We start from the raw sequence: 20,867 nt of genomic DNA, 5'->3' as shown, positions 1-20,867 counted from the left end.
AGTTCTGCCAGCATTTTGCGTTTTTTTAAATTTATTTCCAGCATCTGCAGATTCACTCGTTCTATCTTCATAAGACATGCCTTTTAGTCTAGGCAGCATCCTGCTAAATCTGCTCTGCACCCTCTCAAGCCAGCATTCATTTGTCAAAAGGAAAATAATGTCCAACTAACTGGGCAATATCTTGATGAAGAAATGTAAGGGAAATGTAACTGATATGGTATGAATGACTATCCAAAGATTATTTCCTAAAATGCTAAATTATAGGCTTGCCATCATGATTGAAGATAAAGAAAAATTAATCAACAGGAACTTTAATTTGTGAAGGCAGGAAGTTTCCACTAAGTGGGTAAAGTTACCGTGGTACATGGGGAAGATAGTTGAAAATACAAGAAGATCAACTATGACTTTTTTGAATGGTGGAATAGGCTTGAGTGGCCAATGCTTACTCCTGTTTCAATTTGCTACTTTGAAACACTTGTGGTAAACACTTGCTTGTAAATGAACAATGAAGCTCCCCCAGGAGCACTACCCTTCTTTGTTGATGACTTGGACTTGGTTATATGGGGTGTAATTTCCAAATGTTTTGATGATAAGACCAGGAAGTGTATTTAACATGGAAAAGGATGGCAGTAGGTTGCAACAAGATAGAAACAGGTGCCTGGAATAGGCAGCAAATTAAAACTAATGTATTGTATTGAAGTACAAAATGTTCTGTTTGTTAATTGGACACATGAGAAGAAACAATGCAAACTAGACAATGTAATTCTAAAAAGGATGCAAGAACAGACCTTGGTTTTGTGTGCATAGCTAATTGAAACTGGTGAAGGTTGAAATAGCTTGTGGGATTCTATTCTTTCCAAACAGAGGCATTGAATACAAGAGTTATAGTGGTATGATGAGCTCGATGGGCTGAATGGCCAACTTCTGCTCCTTTGTCTTATGGTCTTAATAAAACCCTGGTTCAATCACAATTGGAATGCAGGCGCAGCAGACATTTATCAAGAATGTTTCAGGGTCTTCAGGCAGTTTAGTAAATAGGATGGAGAAATTTGTAGTTGTTTTCCTTGGAACAGAGGGGGTTGCAAGGAGATGAGATAGAACTGCTGGAAGGCCCCAGTCAGGGTAAATACAGAGAAACTCCTACCGGTGACAGAAAGCCTAAGAAGAAAGGGAGTTCCAGAAAGAAAGAGACTGGAAATAGAACCAAAAGTTTCACGCAGTGAGTATTCAGAGCCTGGAATGGAGTGGAGATAGATTCAATTCAGTCATTCATATTGGATCTGCAGGAGTATCCAAAAGGCTGGAATTTGCATGTCCATGGAGAGAGGGAAAGAGAGTCTTTTGACCCAGACATGAAGAAATCTCACTGTAGCGCCAACAGGACAGCTCAAATAACAACTGACAGGAATTTTAAGGTGATGTGCTAGAAATCCCACAGAGACAAGGCAATGGCCGTTGCTACACCTGAAATCATCAGTGTTAGATATTCCAACAATAGTTACTCTCTTTAAGCAAACTGTAAAAAGTAAATTTAAACAGACCTTGCGGCAGTTCCTTGATGCTCAGATTTACAACGCAGTAAATGAGTATCAAGCTGCATGGAACCTGCTTGTTTTCCCATCAGGTGTGGAAGTCCATCTTCCAGGATAAAACAAAGCCAATTAACAACTCACCCATGTTGCAAACACGAGGAAATCTGCAGATGCTGGAAATTCAAACAACAACACACACAAGATGCTGGTAGAACACAGCAGGCCAGGCAGCATCTATAAGGAGAAGCACTGTCGACGTTTCGGGCCAAGACCCTGCGTCAGGACTAACCGAAAGGAAAGATAGTAAGAGATTTGAAAGTAGTGGGGGGAGGGGGAAATGCAAAATGACAGGAGAAGACCGGAGGGGGTGGGATGAAGCTAAGAGATGGCAATGTGATTGGTGAAAGTGATACCAAGCTGGAGAAGGAAAAGGATCATGGGACGGGAGGCCTCGAGAGAAAGAAAGGGGGGGGGGGGGGGAAGCACCAGAGGGAGATGGAGAACAGGCAAACAACTAAATATGTCAAGGATGGGGTAAGAAGGGGAGGAGGGGCATTAACAGAAGTTAGAGAAGTCAATGTTCATGCCATTAGGTTGGAGGCTACCCAGCCGGTATATAAGGTGGTGTTCCTCCAACCTGAGTTTGGATCCCTATATACCACCATCCCCCACCGAGATGGTCTCGAAGCTCTTCGCTTCTTTTTGGATTCCAGACCTAACCAATTCCCCTCTACCACCACTCTCCTCCGTCTAGCGGAATTAGTTCTTACTCTCAATAATTTCTCCTTTGGCTCCTCCCACTTCCTCCAAACCAAGGGTGTAGCCATGGGCACCTGTATAGGTCCCAGTTATGCCTGCCTTTTTGTTGGCTTTGTGGAACAGTCCATGTTCCAAGTCTATACGGGTATCCGTTCCCCTCTTTTCCTTCACTACATCGACGACTGCATTGGCGCTGCCTCCTGCACGCATGCTGAGCTCGTCGACTTTCACCCTGCCCTCAAATTTATCTGGTCTATTTCTGACACCTCCCTCCCCTTTCTTGATCTTTCTGTCTCCATCTCTGGAGACGGCTTATCTACTGATATCTACTATAAGTCTACAGACTCTCACAGCTACCTGGACTATTCCTCTTCCCACCCTGTCTCTTGCAAAAATGCTATCCCCTTCTCACAATTCCTCCGTCTCCACCGCATCTGCTCTCAGTATGAGGCTTTTCATTCCAGGACAAAGGAGATGTCGTCCTTTTTTAAACAAAGGGGCTTCCCTTCTTCCACCATCAACTCTGCTCTCAAACGCATCTCTCCCATTTCCCGCACATCTGCCCTCACCCCATCCGCCCACCACCCCACTCAGGATAGGGTTCCCCTTGTCCTCACCTACCACCCCACCAGCCTCCAGGTCCAACGTATAATTCTCCATAACTTCCGCCACCTCCAACGGGATCCCACTACCAAGCACATCTTTCCCTCCCCCCCTTTCTGCTTTCCACAGGGATCGCTCCCTACGTGACTCCCTTGTCCACTCGTACCCCCCATCCCGTCCCACCAATCTCCCTCCTGGCACTTATCCTTGCAAGCGGAACAAGTGCTACACCTGCCCTTACACTTCCTCCCTCACCACCATTCAGGGCCCAGACAGTCCTTCCAGGTGAGGTGACACTTCACCTGTGAGTCAGCTGGTGTGGTATACTGCGTCCGGTGTTCCCGGTGTGGCCTTTTATATATTGGTGAGACCCGACGCAGACTGGGAGACTGTTTCGCTGAACACCTACGCTCAGTCCGCCAGAGAAAGCAGGATCTCCCAGTGGCCACACATTTTAATTCCACGTCCCATTCCCATTCTGATATGTCTATCCATGGCCTCCTCTACTGTCAAAATGAATCCAAACTCAGGTTGGAGGAACAACACCTTATATACTGGCTGGGTAGCCTCCAACCTGATGGCATGAACATTGACTTCTCTAACTTCCGTTAATGACCTTTCTCCCCTTCTTACCCCATCCCTGACATATTTAGTTGTTTGCCTGTTCTCCATCTCCCTCTGGTGCTTCCCTACACCCCCCCCCCCCCCCACTTCTTTCTCCCGAGGCCTCCCATCCCATGATCCTTTCCCTTCTCCAGCTCGGCATCACTTTCGCCAATTACCTTTCCAGCTCTTAGCTTCAACCCACCCCCTCCGGTCTTCTCCTATCATTCCGCATTTTCCCCTCCCCCCACTACTTTCAAATCTCTTACTATCTTTCCTTTCGGTTAGTCCTGACGAAGGGTCTTGGCCCGAAACGTTGACAGTGCTTCTCCTTGTAGATGCTGCCTGGCCTGCTGTGTTCCACCAGCATTTTGTGTGTGTTGTCACCCATGTTGCCAAGCCTTTGTAAATAGTTCCAGCCCACTAATTATATAGCATTGATGAGAACAGTACTGTTGCCGTTGACCTCCAAGCCCCAGCTCTCTGAAAAATCCTCACCAAGTCAAGTCACTTTTTATTGTCATTTCAACCATAACTGCTGGTACAGTATACAATAAAAATGAGACAACATTTTTCAGGACCATGGTGCTACATGAAACAATACAAAAACTAGACTGAACTACGTAAAAACAACACAGAAAAAAACTACACTAGACTACAGACCTACCCAGGACCGCATAAAGTGCACAAAACAGTGCAGGCATTACAATAAATAATAAACAAGACAATGGGCACAGTAAGTTGGTGTCAGTCCAGACTCTGGGTATTGAGGAGTCTGATGGCTTGGGGGAAGAAGCTGTTACGTAGTCTGGTCCTCTTGATTGTGACCCCATTTCTGAACATCAGGCCATTGTCTCCCTGACAAGCACTGACCTAATTTCTTCTGTCGATCTTCCCATCACAGCCTGCTGTCTCATGTCCCACACACAGCCAAAGTCAGGCTCCTGGCATGATCTACAAGCAGGAATGGCCTGGTATATCTATACTTCAGCTTGTTCTTGTCCCTCCACTTAGTCTATGACAGTTTTGATGCCTTCCACCACACTGTAGGAGCAAACTGAGAGGCCACAAGGAGTTGGTGTTTAAAGTAATGGGTGATTTACTTTAAAAAACACTGCTGTACACCAGGAGACCAGTCAAAGCTGATCTACCTGAGCATGAATTTGGTACAGTTTTCACATTCTCAGTTGACAGCATTACCAATAAAACTACATTTTGATAGCAGAATGGTAGCTACAGGAAGACTTAATTATGTTGCAGACTAAGTCCTGACTACAGAGCAAAATGATTATCCACATGTCGAATAGCAAATCCAATTTTAAATACAACATTGGATGCACGCTACAACACAATTTGTGAAGTTCCGGAAACTTGGGTGTCATCACTTCTGCATTCTATGTCACCCTTTCTGGGCTTTGTCTGCGGTTCCCTGTTACCACATGAGCACAACATCCACACCCCTATGTACTATTATTAGCCCTCTGTATCCTTTTCCCTACAACACCCTCCATCGCTGTCGTAATTTCCAGTTTATTGGCCCCATCTGAGCCTTTTCAGCAGGGATACTCATTCCCTTTGCACTCCCATCCTACATACAGTCCCCTCACCTCCTTCATCAGAAAGTTCTCTATTTACTTCCTCCGTGATACAGGTGAAGCTATGGGAACTTACACTGCTTGGGTGCATGCAGGTTTCCTTAACTACACCTAAATGTTACAGCAGCATAGGGATCATCTGGGGAAGTGAAATTTAACTTTCATAAGAGTGAAGTGATACATTTTGGAGGTTTGATCAGGGCAGGACATACACAGTAATGGCAGGGCCCTTGGAAGAGTTGCTGAACAGAGGAAGACCCTGAGATACAAGTTCATAATTCACTGAAGTTAGTAGCATGGTTAGACAGGGTGGTGAAGATTACCTCCATAGAATCCTTCACCAACCATGACATTCAGTACAAGAGTTGGGAGAAAATGGTAGTTAGAACATACTGTAACCAAAGAAGAGCATGCAGTCCTGCTCACTATGCTATAAGAAGGATGTGACTAAGCTAGAGAGGCTGCAGTAAAGATTTACAAGGATTTTGCCCGAACTGGAGGACACAAATTATATCAAAATTATACTGGATAGGCTAGGACTCCTTTCCGTGGAGTGCAGGAAGGTAAGGAGCGGCCTTATGAGGTTTATAAAGTTATGAGGGACTTAGACGGTGTAGACAGCCTCCGATTTCTGTTTCCCCTACTATAACCCTCCCCTCAGGGTAGGGAGCCTAAAACTAGAGGGCATAGGTTTAATTTGACAGGAAGAAGATTTAAAGATTTTCCACACAGAGGGTGGGTATATGAAATGAGCTCCAGAGAAAGAGGTAGAGGTAGGCATAATTACACATTTAGAAGATATTTGGACAAGTAGATGGATAGGAACTACTGATAGGAACCAGTCAGTAGGGAAATGGGATACACATAGGCAAATGGGACTAACTCAGGAAGTTGTTCAGCATGGTGAAGTTCAGCTTATTTCTGTGCTGTACAACTTTAAGTTCAAAGGGAAGCCACAAGCCAAACCAAAATAGTAAACTTACATACTGTCAGGAAGTATAAAATGTAAGTTTGTAACGAGCTTTGAAAAGAATTGATACAGCATCTCACCAAAGACTCTGGCAAAATTCTACAGATGCACTGTGGAGAGCTTTCTAATCGGTTGTATCACTGGCTGGTATGGAGGGCCACTGCACAGGATCAGAAAAGAATGCAGAAAGTCATAAACACAGCCAGCTCCATCATGGGCACTAGCCTCCCCAGCATCCAGGAGACTTTCAAAAGGCAACGTCTCAAAAAGGCAGCAACCATCATTACGGACCTTCATCACCCAGACATGCTCTCTTCTCATTACTACCATCAAGGAAGAAGTACAGGAGCCTGAAGAAACACATATTCAGCATTTCAGGAACAGCTTCTTGCCCTCCACCATCAGATTTCTGAATGAGACCATATGACAAGGGAGCAGAATTAGGCCATTTAGCCTATTGAGACTGCTCCACCATTCAATCATGCCTGATCCTTTTCTCCCCTCCTCAGCCCCACTCCCTGGCCTTCTCCCCGTAACCTGTGATGCCATGGCCAATCAAGAACCCATCGAGCTCTGCCTCAAATACACCCAACAACCTGTCCTCCACGGCTGCATGTGGCAACAAATTCCACAAATTCACCACCCTCTGGATAAAGACATTTCTGTTTTAAATGGGTGCTCCTGTATCCTAAAGCTGGTGCTCTCTTGTCCTAGACTTCCCCCAACATGGGAAAACATCCTTTCCACATCTACTCTGTCTAGGCCTTTGAACATTTGAAAGGTTTCAATGAGATTCCCCCCTCATCCTTCTACATTCCGGTGAATAAAGGCCCAGAGCCAAATGCTCCTCATATGATAACCCTTTCATTCCTGGAATCATCCTTTTTAACTTCCTCTGGACCTTCTCCAATGCTAGCATGTCTTTTCTATGATAAGAAACCCCAAACTGTTCACAATACTCAAGGTGAGGCCTCACCAGTGCCTTATAAAGTCACGGCATCACATCCCTGCTCTTGGATTCCAGACCTCTTGAAATAAATGTTAACATTGCATTTGCCTTCCTCACCAATGACTTAACCTGCAAGTTAACCTTAAGGATGTTCTGCACAAGGACTCCCAAGTCCCTTTGCATCTCAGATTTTTGGATTTCCTCCCCATTTAGAAAATAGTCCGCCCGCACATTTATTTCTACTACTAAAGTGAATGACCATGCATTTTCCAACTTTGTATTTCATTTGCCACTTTTTCGCCCATTCTCCTAATCTGTTTGTCCTTCTTAACTTGTCCCCAACACTTGTAATCCACTGCATCCCCTTTATCTATCCTACTTGTAATTTCCTCAAAGAATTCCAAGAAGTTCATCACGCAAGATTTTCCCTTAAGGAAGCCATGTTGAATTTGTCCTATCTTGTCCTGTATCAACAACTATTCCATAACCTCATCTTTAACAATTGACTCTAACATCTTCCCAGCCACTGAGGTCAGATCAACTTGTCTATAATTTCCTTTCTGCTGCCTCCCACCTTTCTTAAAGAGTGAAGTGGCATTTGCAATTTTCTAGTCCTCTGGAACCATGCCAGAGTCCAATGATTCTTGAAAGATCATTACTAATGCCGCCACAATCTCTATCTCTTTCAGAACCCTAAGGTGTAGCTCATCTGGCCCTAGTGCTTTACCCACCCTTTGGTCGTTAAGCTTTTTGAGCATCTTCTCCCTTGTAATAGTAACTACACTCATTTCTCTTCCCTTATACTCTCCAACACCTAGCACACTGCTAGTGTCTTTCACAGTGAAGACTGACACAAAATACTCATTCAGTTACTCTGCCATCTCCTTGTCCCCCATTATTCTTTCTCTGGCCTCATTTTCTAGTGGTCCTATATCTACTCTCATCTCTCTTTTATTTTTTATATACTTGTAAGAGCATTTTCCTCCTTGAGATTGTTTATTGGCTTGCTTTCATATTTCATCTTTTCCCTCCTAATGATTCCTTTTGTTGCTTTCTGTAGATTTTTAAAAGCTTCCAATCCTTTATCTGATTCTTGTTTTGTTGTATGCCCTCTCTTTGACTTTAGCTTTGACTTCCCTTGCCACCATTGTACTATTTTGCCATTTGAGTATTTCTTTTCTTTTGGAATACATCTATCCTGCACCTTCCTCATTTTCCCCAGAAACGCAAGCCATTGCTGCTCTGCTGTCATCCCTGCCAGCATCTCCTTCCAATTTACTTTGGCCAACTCCTCTCTCATACCACTGTAATTTCCTTTACTCCACTGAAATACTGCTACATCAGACTTTCTCTCTATCAAATTTCAAGTTGAACTTAATATTATGATCACCGACTCTTAAGGGTTCCTTTACCTTAAGCTCCCTAATGGCCTCTGGTTCATTAGATAACACCCAATCCAGTATAGCTGATCCCCTAGTACGCTCAACAACAAACTGCTCTAAAAAGCCATCTTGTAGGCATTCAACAAATTCACTGTCTTAAGATCCATTACCAACCTCATTTTCCCAATTGACCTGCATGTTAAAATCTTCCATGACTATCATAATACTGCCCTTTTGACATGCCTTTTCTGTTTCCCATTGTAATCTTTAGTCCACATCCCAGCTACTGTTTGGAGGCATGTTATCAGACCTGCTATCAGGGTCCTTTTACCCTTGCAGTTTCTAAACTCAACCCACAAAGATTCAACATCTTCCAATCCTATGTCACATCTTTCTACTGATTTGATGCCATTCTTTACCAGCAGAGCCACATCAGCCTCTCTGCCTACCTTCCTATCCCTCCGATACAATGTGTAACCTTGGACATTTAGCTCCCAACTACAACCATCCTTCAGCGACGATTCAGTGATGGCCACAACAACAATCCGACCATCTGTCAAAGTGTAACAAGATCACCCACCTTATTTCTTATACTCTGTGCATTGAGATATAACACTTTGAGTGCTGTATTTGCTACCCTTTTTGATTCTGTATCTCTAATGCACTGACACTCACCCTGCTGAAAGCAATTTTGACCTACCATCTGCCTGATCTTCTTGACAGTCTGACTGCACACTATCTTTGCTTTTTTACCATCTATCCTATCCTGAGTCCCTTCATTCTGGTTTCCATCCCCCTGCCAAATTAGTTTAAATCCTCCCCAACAGGTCTAACAAACCTGGCCTCAAGAATATTAATCCCCCTCAGTTTCAGGTGCAACCCATCCCTTTTGTACAGGTCATACCTTCCCCAGAAGAAATCCCAATGATCCAAGAGCCTGAAGCTCTGCCCCCTGCACCAGCTTCTCAGCCACACATTTATCTGCCAAATCATCCTGTTTCTACCCTCACTGGCACATGGCACACATAGCAATCCAGAAATTAATATGCTGGAGGTTCTGCTTCTCAGTTTTCTGCCTAGCTCTCTAAATTCTCTCTTCAGGACTTCTTTGAGTTTCCTTCCGATGTCATTGGTACCAATATATACCAAGACATCTGGCTGCTCTCCCTCCTCCTCCAAAATGCTGTGGATGTGATCCAAAAAGTTCCTGATCCTGGCACTTCCGAGGCAACATACCATCTGAGTGTCCTGTTCACATCCACAGAATCTCCTGTCTGTTCCCCTGACTAGTGAGTCCCCTCTCACTACTGCTCCCCTCTTCTCCCTCTTTACCTTCTGCACCATGAACAATGAACCCATGAGTACTACTTATTTAACTTATTTTTAGCCACATATATACTTCCCATTGTAATTTATAGATGTTATTGTTATGTACTGCTGCTACAAAACAAACTGCATGACGTATGCCACTGATATTAAACCTGAATGTGGTTCTGACGATCAGATTCCCTCACTAAACTTTCAACAAGTAAACACCTGCAAGTATGAGACACCCTAACAACAGCAACACAGTTCAGCAAACTCTGAATAATGATATCAATTCATCCTGACTCTTTTCCTGTAAATGCTTCAAGGCATACACCTGAGTAAGACCAAATCATCAGCTATCTAAAGGCCAAAGCAATTGTGGTTGAGAAACTGAATGGGTGGTACACTCTGAGGCTTTGATGAATAGTGCTTTCAGCTTGCCACAATTAAAAACAGCTCCAGAAATAACCGTGATCAGTTCTGGCTGCACAGGTCACCATTTCTTCTGTTCAGCTTGCTTGCATTCACGACAAGACACTACACTCTTCAGACTCAGAACTGCTGCCCACATTAGATGGCTAACTCTTTTATGAAAACAGCTCCACACCTGTCCCCTGAAACTTGATTGGCCACATGAGTCCACATGATTCCTCATCTCAAGGAGTCCACATGATTCCTCATCTCAAGGAGAGCTTCTGTGAAGCTGGGATTCAGAGAAACTTTCCAACTTTAGCTTGAAAACAGAACCTATGGTCTTTCCATTGCTGGAGGTCTGAGCAGTAAGAAGATTAGGACATCAATGTCCAGGGGCATCTCAAGAAAAATCCCTTCCCAATCATTCAGATGGTGTATTTTCACAGATCACACCTGATCAGATTAAGAGAACATTCTACCCATTCTGGCAAAGCCAAATGCAAGATCAGATATTGATGGCATTCGGGAACTGAAATGATATACGAAAGAATATACAGTATTTGGTTGTTGTGATTAATATATTAATAATTAAATATAATTATAAATAATTAAATATATTAATAGAATAATACTCGAGATTGTCTAAAACTTAAGATCTCACATTTGCACATTTCCTGTCCACTGTATCTTATTTTATTGCTGGCATAGTTTTGTCTCAAAATTTGTTCATATGCCCACAAGAGTAATTCAGAGTACATCCAAAGGGTTCGTTCCTGTACTGTACAACATCAATGCTACTTGATCCCCATGACTTTTCAGTCACCACCCTTCCACGAGTGGAAACAACCTGTCACTGTCCACTCTACTGGCTCCTATTTGTTTTGTTTACATCCATCAAATCCTCCTTCAGCCTTTGCTATACAAAACAGACCCTGTTTCTCTAACCAATCCTAGAAACTGCAGTCCTGGACCTTCTCTAGCGCCTTCACATTCTTCCTATAATGTGATGAACACAATTGAACACAAATACTCCTGTTAAGGACAGACCTATGTTTTACAAAAGTTCATTATAAGTTCCATGCTTTTATAATCCATACCTTTGTTGATAAAGCCAAGAATTGTGTACAGTTTCTATAAAAGTATTCACTCCCCCCCCCCCGTAAGTTTTCATGTTTTATCATGTTTCACGTTTTATTGTTTTACTACATTGAATCACAGTGGATTTAATCTGGCTTTTTATTGATACTGATCAACAGAAAATGATTCTTTCGTGTTAAAGTGAAACAGATCTCTAAAAGTGATCAAAATTAATTACAAATGTAAAACACAAAGTAGTTGATTGCATAAGTGTTCACCTCCTTTAATATGAAACACCAAATAATCACTGATGCAGCCAATTGGTTTCAGAAATCATATAATTAGTTAAATGGAGATCACCTAAATGCAGTCAAGGCATTTCAATTGATTGTAGTGAAAATACACCTGTATCTGCAAGCTCCAACTGCTGGTGAGTCAGTATCCGGGAAATAACTACACCATGAAGACAAAAAAACACTCCAAACACCTCCATGAAAAGGTTATTGAAAAGCAGGAGATGGATACAAGAACATTTCCAAGTCACTGAATTCCCCTTGGAGTAGAGTTAACTCAATCAACAAAAAATGACTGTGCAAGAAGAGAACTAGTGAGGGAGGCCACCAAGAGACCCATGACAACTCTGGAGGGGTTACAAGCTTCAGTGGCTGAGATGGGAGAGACTGCGCGTACAGCAATTGTTGCCCTGGTGCTTCACCAGTTGCAACTTTATGGAAGTGTGGCAAAGAGAAAACCTCTGTTGGAAAAAAAAACACACATGAAATCTTGGCTAGAGTTAGTCAGAAGGCAAGTGGGAGACTGTGAAGTCAGCAGGAAGAAGGTTCTATGGTCTGATTGAACCAAAATTGAGCTTTTTGGCCATCAGACGATAAGCCAAAAACTGCACATCATTAAAAACACACCCTCCCTACCATGAAATGTGACGGTGGCTGCATCATGCTGTGGAGATGCTTCACTGCAGCAGGCCCTGGAGGGCTTGTGAAGGTAGAGGGCAAAATGAATGCAGCAAAATACAGGGAAATCCTGATGCAGTCTGCAACAGAACTGCAACTTGGGAGAAGATTTTGTTTTCTAGCAAAACAATGACCCTAAACATAAAGCCAAAGCTACAGAGGAATGGCTTGAGACCAACAAAGTTAATGTCCTGGAGTGGCAAAGTCAGAGTCCAGACCTCAATCTAATTGAATATTTGTGGCTGGATTTGAAAAGGGCTGTTCACTCATGATCCCCATGCAATCTGACAGAGCTTGAGCAGTTTTGTAAAGAAGAATGGGGAAAAATTGCAGTGTCCAGATGTGCAAAGGCCTATCCACACAGACTCAAGCATCACACACAAAATGCTGGCGGAGCTCAGTAGGCCATGCAGCTTCTATGGAAAAGAGTATAGTTGTTGTTTCGGCAGAGACTGTTCAGCAGGACTGGACTCAAAGCTGTAATTGCTGCCAAAGGTGCATCGTCTAAATACTGACTTCACCAGCAAGTTTACATCCTGCAACAATCTCTTTCCTCCTCCACATTTCCTTATGAATCATCATATCCATATCTGTACTGCCTTATAAAGTAATTCCATCACCTCACTAATTTTGCCTGCAACTTCACTTCATAATTCATGACACTCAACGGAATTTGTGTCAGCCTCAAATGTAGACCTGAATGTACTGTCCTAAATGACAGTACAGCAGAATACTGCCCACGATGTGCTGACCTATATATTAATTTAACCCTTCCCTCCTACACGGCTCATACCTCTCCAGAGCAACACACACAAAATGCTTAGAGAAAATCAGCAGGTCAGGTAGCATCTATGGAAAAGAGTAAACGGTCAACATTTCAGGCTGAGACCCTTCTTCAGGACTGAGAAAGAAGGATAAAGGAAGATACCAGGATAAAAAAGTAGGGGGAAGGGGAAAAGAGGCCTGCCAGAAGGTGATAGGTGGATGGGAAAGGTCAAGGGCTGGAGAAGAGAGTGGACAACTGGAGAAAAGTAAGGAGAGGACCCGGGGGGAAGTAATAGGCAAGACAGAAGAAGTGAAAGGTCAGAGTAGCGAATAGAGGGGCAGGGAAAATTTGTTCACCAGAAGGAGAAATCGATATACATTCCATCAGGTTGGAGGGTGCTCAGACAGAATATAAGGTTTTGCTCCTCCTCCTGAGAGTGGCCTCATCTTGGTACACGAAGAGGCCATGGATTGTCATTTGGAATGGGAATGGGAGTTGGAATTAAAAAGTTTGGTCGCTGGGAAGTCCCACTTATGGTGGATGGTGCGGCAGTACTCAACGAAGAGGTCCCCCAATAGATGACCCCAGCAGATTTGCAGGTGAGGTGTTGCTTCACCTGGAAGGACTGTTTGGGGCCCTAAATGGAGGTGGAGGTGCTCTATTTTTCTTTCATCCATGTGCAAATCTAAGAGCCTCTTAACTATCCCTAATACACCAGCCTCTACTACCACCTTGGGAGTGCATTCCAGGAATTTGCCACTGTGCACAAATCCTTAACATCTTCCCTAAACTTTCCTCCACTCACCTTAAAAGGATGTCCGCTGGTATTGGTCATTTTCACCCTGGGGAAAAGGTGCTGACTGTCCACTCTACCTATGCCTCTTATAATCTTGTACATCTCCATCAAGTCACCTCTGAGCCTTCTTCACACCAAAGAGAAAAGTCCTAGCTCACTCAAACTTTCTTCATAAGACAGACTCTCTAATCCAAGCAACAACCTCATCTGCAACTTCTCTAAAGCTTCCACACCCTTTCTATAATGAGGCAATTAGAACTGAACATAATACTCCAGGTGGTCTAACTTGAGTTTTATGGAGCCTCAATTTTAACTCACAGCTCTTGAACTCAATCCCATGACTAATGAAAGCCAACACCATGCACCTTCTTAACCACCCTATCAACTTGTCTAGGAACTTTGACTTGTGGACTTGTACCCCAAAATAATCCCTCAGCCTCCACACTTAAGAATCCTGCCATTAACCCTGTACTCTGCCTTCAAGTTCAAGCTTCCAAAGTGCATCACTTTACACTTTTCTGGATTATACGCCATCTGTTTCCTCAGCTCACTCTGCAACCTGTCTATGTCTCCACTGTAGTCCATGACAACAACCTTTGGATCATCTGTAAACTTACTAACCCACCTTTCCACATCCTCATCCAAGTAATTTATTTAAAATAAAATTGCCAAGAGCAGAGATCCTACAACAGATCCTTGTGAAACACCACTGGTCACTGGCCTCCAGGGAGAATATGCTCAACTATTACTACCCTCTGCCTTCTGTGTGCTAGCCAATTCTGAATCTATGCTGTGAGGTCTCCATGGATCCCACGCCACCAGGTTCCTGTGCCTCTTGACTTTCTGGATGAACCTTCTATGGGGAAACCTTTTCAAACACTTCACTAAAATCCATATACACCACATCCACTGCTCTACCTTCATCCATTTGTTTTGAGCCATTAATTGTTTTTTTAAATAATGACCCCTGATACTAAATGTTAAGAATCTTAAGAATCCTATTGTTCACCTTCAAATCCAAAAATCAGCCAGTCATCAGGATGGCCTTTGCCTGTAACCTAACCATGTTTCATCATTGCTGATATGCCTGTTATAAGGCATCTTATCAACAGCCTACACCTGCGACTTTGCGGCTAGGCACAGTTCAAATGCTATCTATAAATCTGCTGTTGACAAAACTACTGCTGGCAGAATTTCAGATGGTGAATAGGAACCTTACAGGTCCGAGATAAATCAGCTGGTTGAGTGGTGTTACAGCAACAGCCTTGCACTCAATGTCAGTAAGACCAAGGAATTGACTGTGGGCTTCAGGAAGGGGAAGTCAAGGGAACATGTTCCAATTCTCATCAAGGGGTCAGCAGTGGAAACATTGAGCAGTTTCAAGTTTCTGGGTGTCAGCATCTCTGAAGATCTATCCTCGGCCCAACATGTTGATGCAATTACAGAGAAGGCACAACAGTGGCTATATTTCATGAGGAGTTTGAGGAGGCTTGGTATGTCACCAAAGACTCTTGCCATGGAAAGCTTTCTAACTGGCTATATCACCATCTGGAATGAATGGGCCACTGCAAAGATGCAGAAAGTTGTAAACTCGGCCAGCTTCATAATGGGCACTAGCCTACCCCGCAGCAAGGGCATCTTCAAAATGCAATGCCTCAAGATGGTGGCAACCATCATTAAGGACTCCCATCACCCAGGACATGGCATCTTCTCATGGCTAACATCAAAGTGTGTGCCTGAAGAATTATAGAACAGTGAGTCTTACTTCAGTGGCTGGTAAGTTGATGGAGAAGATCCTGACAGGCAGGATTTATGAACATTTGGAGAGGCATGATATGATTAGGAATAGTCAGCATAGCTTTGTCAAAAGCAGGTCGTGCCTTACAAACCTGATTGAATTTTTTGAGAACGTGACTAAACACATTGATCAAGGTAGAGCATTAGATGTAGTGTATATGGATTTCAACAAGGCATTTAATAAGGTACCCCATGCAAAGCTTAATGAGAAAGTAAGGAGGCATAGAATCCAAGGGGACCTTGCTTTGTGGTTCCAGAATTGGCTTGCCCACAGAAGGCAAACAGAGGTTGTAGATGGGTCATATTCTGCATGGAGGTCAGTCACCAGTGGTGTGCCTCAGGGATCTGTTCTGGGACACCTTCTCTTCATGGTTTTTATAAATGACCTGGATGAAGAAGTGGAGGGATGGGTTATAAAATTGCCAATGACACAAAAGTTGGGGGTGATTTGGATAATGTGGAGGGCTGTCAGAGGTTACAGTGGGGCATCGATAGAATACAAAACTGGGCTGAGAATTGGCAGATGGAGTTCAACCCAGATAAGTGTGAGGTGGTTCATTTTGGGAGGTCAAATATGATGGCAGAATATAGTATTAATAGTAAGACTCTTGGCAGTGTGGAGGATCAGAGGGATCTTGGGGTCCGAGTCCATAGGACACTCAAAGCTGCTGCGCAGGTTGACTCTGTGGTTAAGAAGGCATATGGTGCATTGGCCTTCATCAACTGTGGGACAGAGTTTAAGAGCTGAGAGGTAATGTTGCAGCTATATAAGACACTGGTCAGACCCCACTTGGAGTACCGTGCTTAGTTCTGGTCACCTTACTGGCTGTTGGAACTATAGAAAGGGTGCAGAGGAGATTTACAAGGATGTTGCCTGGATTGGGGAGCATACCTTATGAGAATAGGTTGAGTGAACTTGGCCTTTTCTCCTTGGAGCGACAGAGGATGAGAGATGACCTGATAGAGGTGTACAAGATGATGAGAGGCATTGATTGTGTGGATAGTCAGAGGCTTTTCCCCAGGGCTGAAATGGCTGACAAAAGAGGGCACAGTTTTAAGATGCTTGGAAGTAGATACAGAGATGTCAGGGGTAGGTTTTTTACGCAGAGTGGTGAGTGTGTGGAACGGGCTGCCAGCAACGGTGGTGGAGGCGGTTACAATAGGGTCCTTTAAGAGACTCCTGGACAGGTACATGAAGCTTAGAAAAATAGAGGGCTATGGGTAACCCTGGGTAATTTCTAAACTAAGTACATGTTCGGCTTAGTCTTGTGGGCCGAAGGGCCTGTAATGTGCTGTAGGTTTTCTATGTTTTTGGAACAGCTTCTTCCCTTCTGCCATCAGATTTCTGAATGGACAATGAGCCCATACGTTAACTCACTACTTCTGTGCTCTCTTTTCGCACTTCTTACTTACTTTGTGTGTATATATTTCTTATTGTAATATACAGTATTTTTGTTATGCATTGCAAAGTACTGCTGGTGTAAAACAACGAATTTCATGACATATGCCAGTGATATTAAAACCGATTCTTATTCTGGTCCATATACACATTTCAGCTGCATTACCCTCCTCAACTCCAAATGCTACTTCATCAAAATGCTATCAAATTTGTTAAACACTATTTGTCCTTCATCAATCAGTGTCGCGTTTCCTCAATCAGTTAACTTTCCTCAAAGTGAGTATTAATCTCGTCCTCGGGCATTCTCTCTCAATGCTTTCCAAACACCAAAGTCACGCTGGCTGGGAAATGTCTTCGAAAGCAGGATGTATTAAAACAAAAAAAAATTCCACTCAATTTGACCCAATCCATTCCTTGCAACACACGTAGCAAAGCCTTTTGGTCCCGAAACATCCAGCTCTTCGATCCATAATATATTGATTCTTCGTTCTTTCTACCCTTAATAGTATTAATACCCCGGTTCAAATTGGGATAACTGAAGCGCCCGGTATAACTAATTTATAGCGTCAGCATTTCACTTCAAATTCTCCTCACATTTGCCCGTCTAAATCTAGCCCCATGGTTGATCACCCAGCGACATGAAAAGATTCTCGCTACTGCTCCTCAGTTCCATTCCTGTCTTCAGCGCCTCAACAACACAGCATTGCCCCTTTCGCTTGCACTTTGTAAAGTTAATAGCATTCATACCAAAATACTGCAGTAAAACCAATTAGGAAACGATGACGTGCATTAGCGACATAGGCATTATTAGAGTGCTTTATACCAAACGATCTTGGAGCAAACACAATATATTTGAAGAAACCTCATTTCGCGACGCACCACAACGTGCAATTCATCCTTTTTGAATAATTATTTTCTTCCGACTGGGTTCGGCGTAAGTTTGATGACTTCTTAAAAAAATGTTCCCCCCCACCCCCACCCCCACCCCCACCCCAGCCTCATTTTATTTACTCACCATGTGAAAATAAACCACCGGGGAAAAAGCACTTAACTATATGTCAATTGTTCGGTAATACCGAGTTGTGTGAGATCCTTGAATCAGGTCTGCTTTGCGATGTGACACAATCTCAAATTCAGTTCCTTTGACAGTGCTGTTCGTAGACCTGAATGTTTAAGTTACCTTAATGCGAGGGTTTTGCAGCAGAAGCGGGCGCGAAGCTGACTCGGTTCCGAACGAACCCTCCTCCGGTGCTGTGGGAAATGACACAATGACTGACGTCCAGGTTGGAGTCGCTGACTGAGGGTGTGGGCTGAGGGCTCGATGCTGCCCGTTCTCTGTCCGGCCTGCGATTTCTTTGCCAACAGAGAGATAGGTCTTCGGTGGGCAGTGGCATGTCTCTCTCAGCTCCCAGAGAGCGGGAATTTAGTGTCCGATACACCCCAGCTCCCAGAAACCAGGCGTATCGCCGAGTCCCCGGCTCCGAGACAGCGGGAGTAGTGTGGATGTAGAACTACTGAGGTGTCCTCCTTCTTCAAAGAAAGGAACATTCCTTCCTCCATCGTCAACCCTGCCCTCACATGCATCTATCTCTTCCATTTTGCGCACATCTACCTTCACCCCGTCCTCCCGCCACCCCACCAGGGATGGGGTTCCACTTGACTTCACCAACCACCCCGTAGCCTCTGCGCCCAGCACATGCTGTAATGCTCTGTAACTTCCACTATCTCCAACGGGATCCCACCACAAAGTACGTTTCCCCCCACCCACTTTCCACAGGGATCACTCCCTGCACCACTCCCTTGTCCATTCATCCCTCCCCACTGATCTTCTTCCCGGTACTTACCCTTGCAGGTGGAACAAGTGCCCTATCTGCCCTCACATCTCCTCCCTCACTACCATTCAAAGGTACATTTAATGTCAGAGAGATGTATACAACTTACATCCTGAAATGCTTTTTCTTCGCAAACATCCGCAAAAACAGAGGAGTGCTCCAAGGAATGAATGACAGTTAAATGTTAGAACCCCAAAGCCCCTCCAGTTCCCCCTCCCATGCACAAGCAGCATCAAAGCAATGACCCCCTCCCTCCCCCCCAGCAAAAAGCATCGACGCCCCCCACCGAGCACTCAAGTGTGCAGCAAAGCTTCAATAAAGACACAGACTTGCAGTACCCCGAAGACTACTCGTTCACCCGATATTCAACATACCACAGGCTTTCCATCTCCCTAATAAGGGAAAAAGAGGTGTCCCTGTTTCACAGCGAGAGGGGAGACGTAACAAAACAACTCGCTGATTTATGGTGTAAGTCTGTTGTGTTGCTTCTTCTGAGCTCTGTGCCTAAAGTATTCGGGTCTTTGGGCACACAGCCAGCAGACAGCTCGCTGCTATTGATCTTCTGTCTCCCACGACATACCAGTTTTTTGCGGCCCCAAACTGTCCTTTCAGGTGAGGCACCCTTGAGTCTGTCCTTCCTTGTACTTCTTCCTCCCCCCTCCCCCTTACTCTACCTTCTCATCTTTTTTCCAGTCCATTGAAAGGTTGTGGCCCGAAACCTTGACTATTTACTCTTTTCCATAGAGGCTGTCTGGCCTACTGAATTCCTCCAGAATTTTGTGTCTTTTGTAGGGAGTAACGTAGAGTCCAATACAGACCAGTTCCCAAAAATCGAGAGTAATGCCGATACCAACACATTCCAATTCCCAGAGAGCAGGATGCAGAGTCTGACATGTTCTGGTTCCCACTGAGCAGGAATAATTCAGTGTCCGATACACCCCAATTCCCAAAGAGCAGCATTAATGCAGAGTCTGACCCATTTCAGCTGCCAGAGAGCAGGAATGTTGCAGCATCTGACACACTCATTCAGAGATAACCATTAACAACACTGTATGCAATACACACCAGCTCTTGGATGCTGTGACTGGCAACTTAGAAGGCCAGAAGCAAAGAAGTGACAATCTTGGGAAACCTTGGGAAGGCCAGAGTGGACCGACTGATTTTGCACACTCATTTGCAGAACTCTCAAGCAAACAGCAAGACCTAATTTGGATGTTCGTGGGAAGGGTACCTACTGTCAGAGTTTTCATGTGCAGCTGAAATTTCAGTCTCTTGCACACTGCCCTCTGTGTGGTCCTGGTGCCTAGGAGCTAGTCATCCACCACTTTGTGGTCTGTGGGTTTGCCTTGCAGGTCTGGAATGTGAAATTCATCTCAAAGGTCTGACTGACAAAGGTCTCTGTATTGCACAGGATGTTCCCGGGCAGATACTGAGACAGACATCAACTTCTGGAAGATTACCAGCTCAGTGGAAAACATTCTTTAGCCTCTTGTAAATGTGTTGGAATCTCAGCATAGGGAGGGAATGCTGCTCATGAACACACTCCAAGATGCAGGAGTACCTACTGTGAACCACACTGAAGGTTGATGTAGGAAAAAGAAAATCTCTCCGATTTGTAACCATAAGAATCTCAGAAATGAATAAACTGCAGAATAAAAGTTAAGAAAGGGTTGTAACAATGAACCATTTCCCCAATTAGGAGTTTCATTATTAAGCAGTTGTTGACTGCTGACTTATTCACTTGTCAGGCACAGGAGCAGACAGACTGGGCACAGGCACAGGAGCAGACAGAGTGGGCACAGGTACAGGAGCAGACAGACTGGGCACAGGCACAGGAGCAGACAGAGTGGGCACAGGCACAGGAGCAGACAGACTGGGCACAGGCACAGGAGCAGACAGAGTGGGCACATGCACAGGAGCAGACAGAGTGGGCACAGGTACAGGAGCAGACAGAGTAGGCACAGGCACAGGAGCAGACAGAGTGGGCACAGGTACAGGAGCAGACAGACTGGGCACAGGCACAGGAGCAGACAGAGTGGGCACAGGCACAGGAGCAGACAGATTGGGCACAGGCACAGGAGCAGACAGAGTGGGCACAGGCACAGGAGCAGACA

General features: G+C 44.3%; 1 protein-coding gene across 5 annotated transcripts in view; it reads right to left on the bottom strand.

The window, feature by feature from the left end:
* The window catches only part of b3gnt7 (UDP-GlcNAc:betaGal beta-1,3-N-acetylglucosaminyltransferase 7), a 36,858-nt gene that overhangs the window by 7,555 nt on the left and 8,436 nt on the right, over positions 1–20,867 (bottom strand). Inside the window, exon 1 of one of the 5 annotated variants that reach the window (XM_073041200.1) lies at positions 18,102–18,159. The exons of 2 other annotated variants lie outside the window; for them this stretch is intronic. The gene's annotated coding sequence lies outside the window, so the exon portion shown is untranslated. Of the gene's footprint in view, positions 1–17,936; positions 18,069–18,101; positions 18,160–20,867 lie in introns of those variants that run through there. 2 more of the 5 variants (XM_073041198.1, XM_073041201.1) reach the window with 2 other exon arrangements.

This window comes from Hemitrygon akajei, chromosome 3, assembly GCF_048418815.1.
Source record: "Hemitrygon akajei chromosome 3, sHemAka1.3, whole genome shotgun sequence".
NCBI lineage: Eukaryota > Metazoa > Chordata > Chondrichthyes > Myliobatiformes > Dasyatidae > Hemitrygon > Hemitrygon akajei.
The sequence above is the reverse complement of the archived record's forward strand: the minus strand, read 5'-3'. Positions and strand labels throughout refer to the sequence as shown.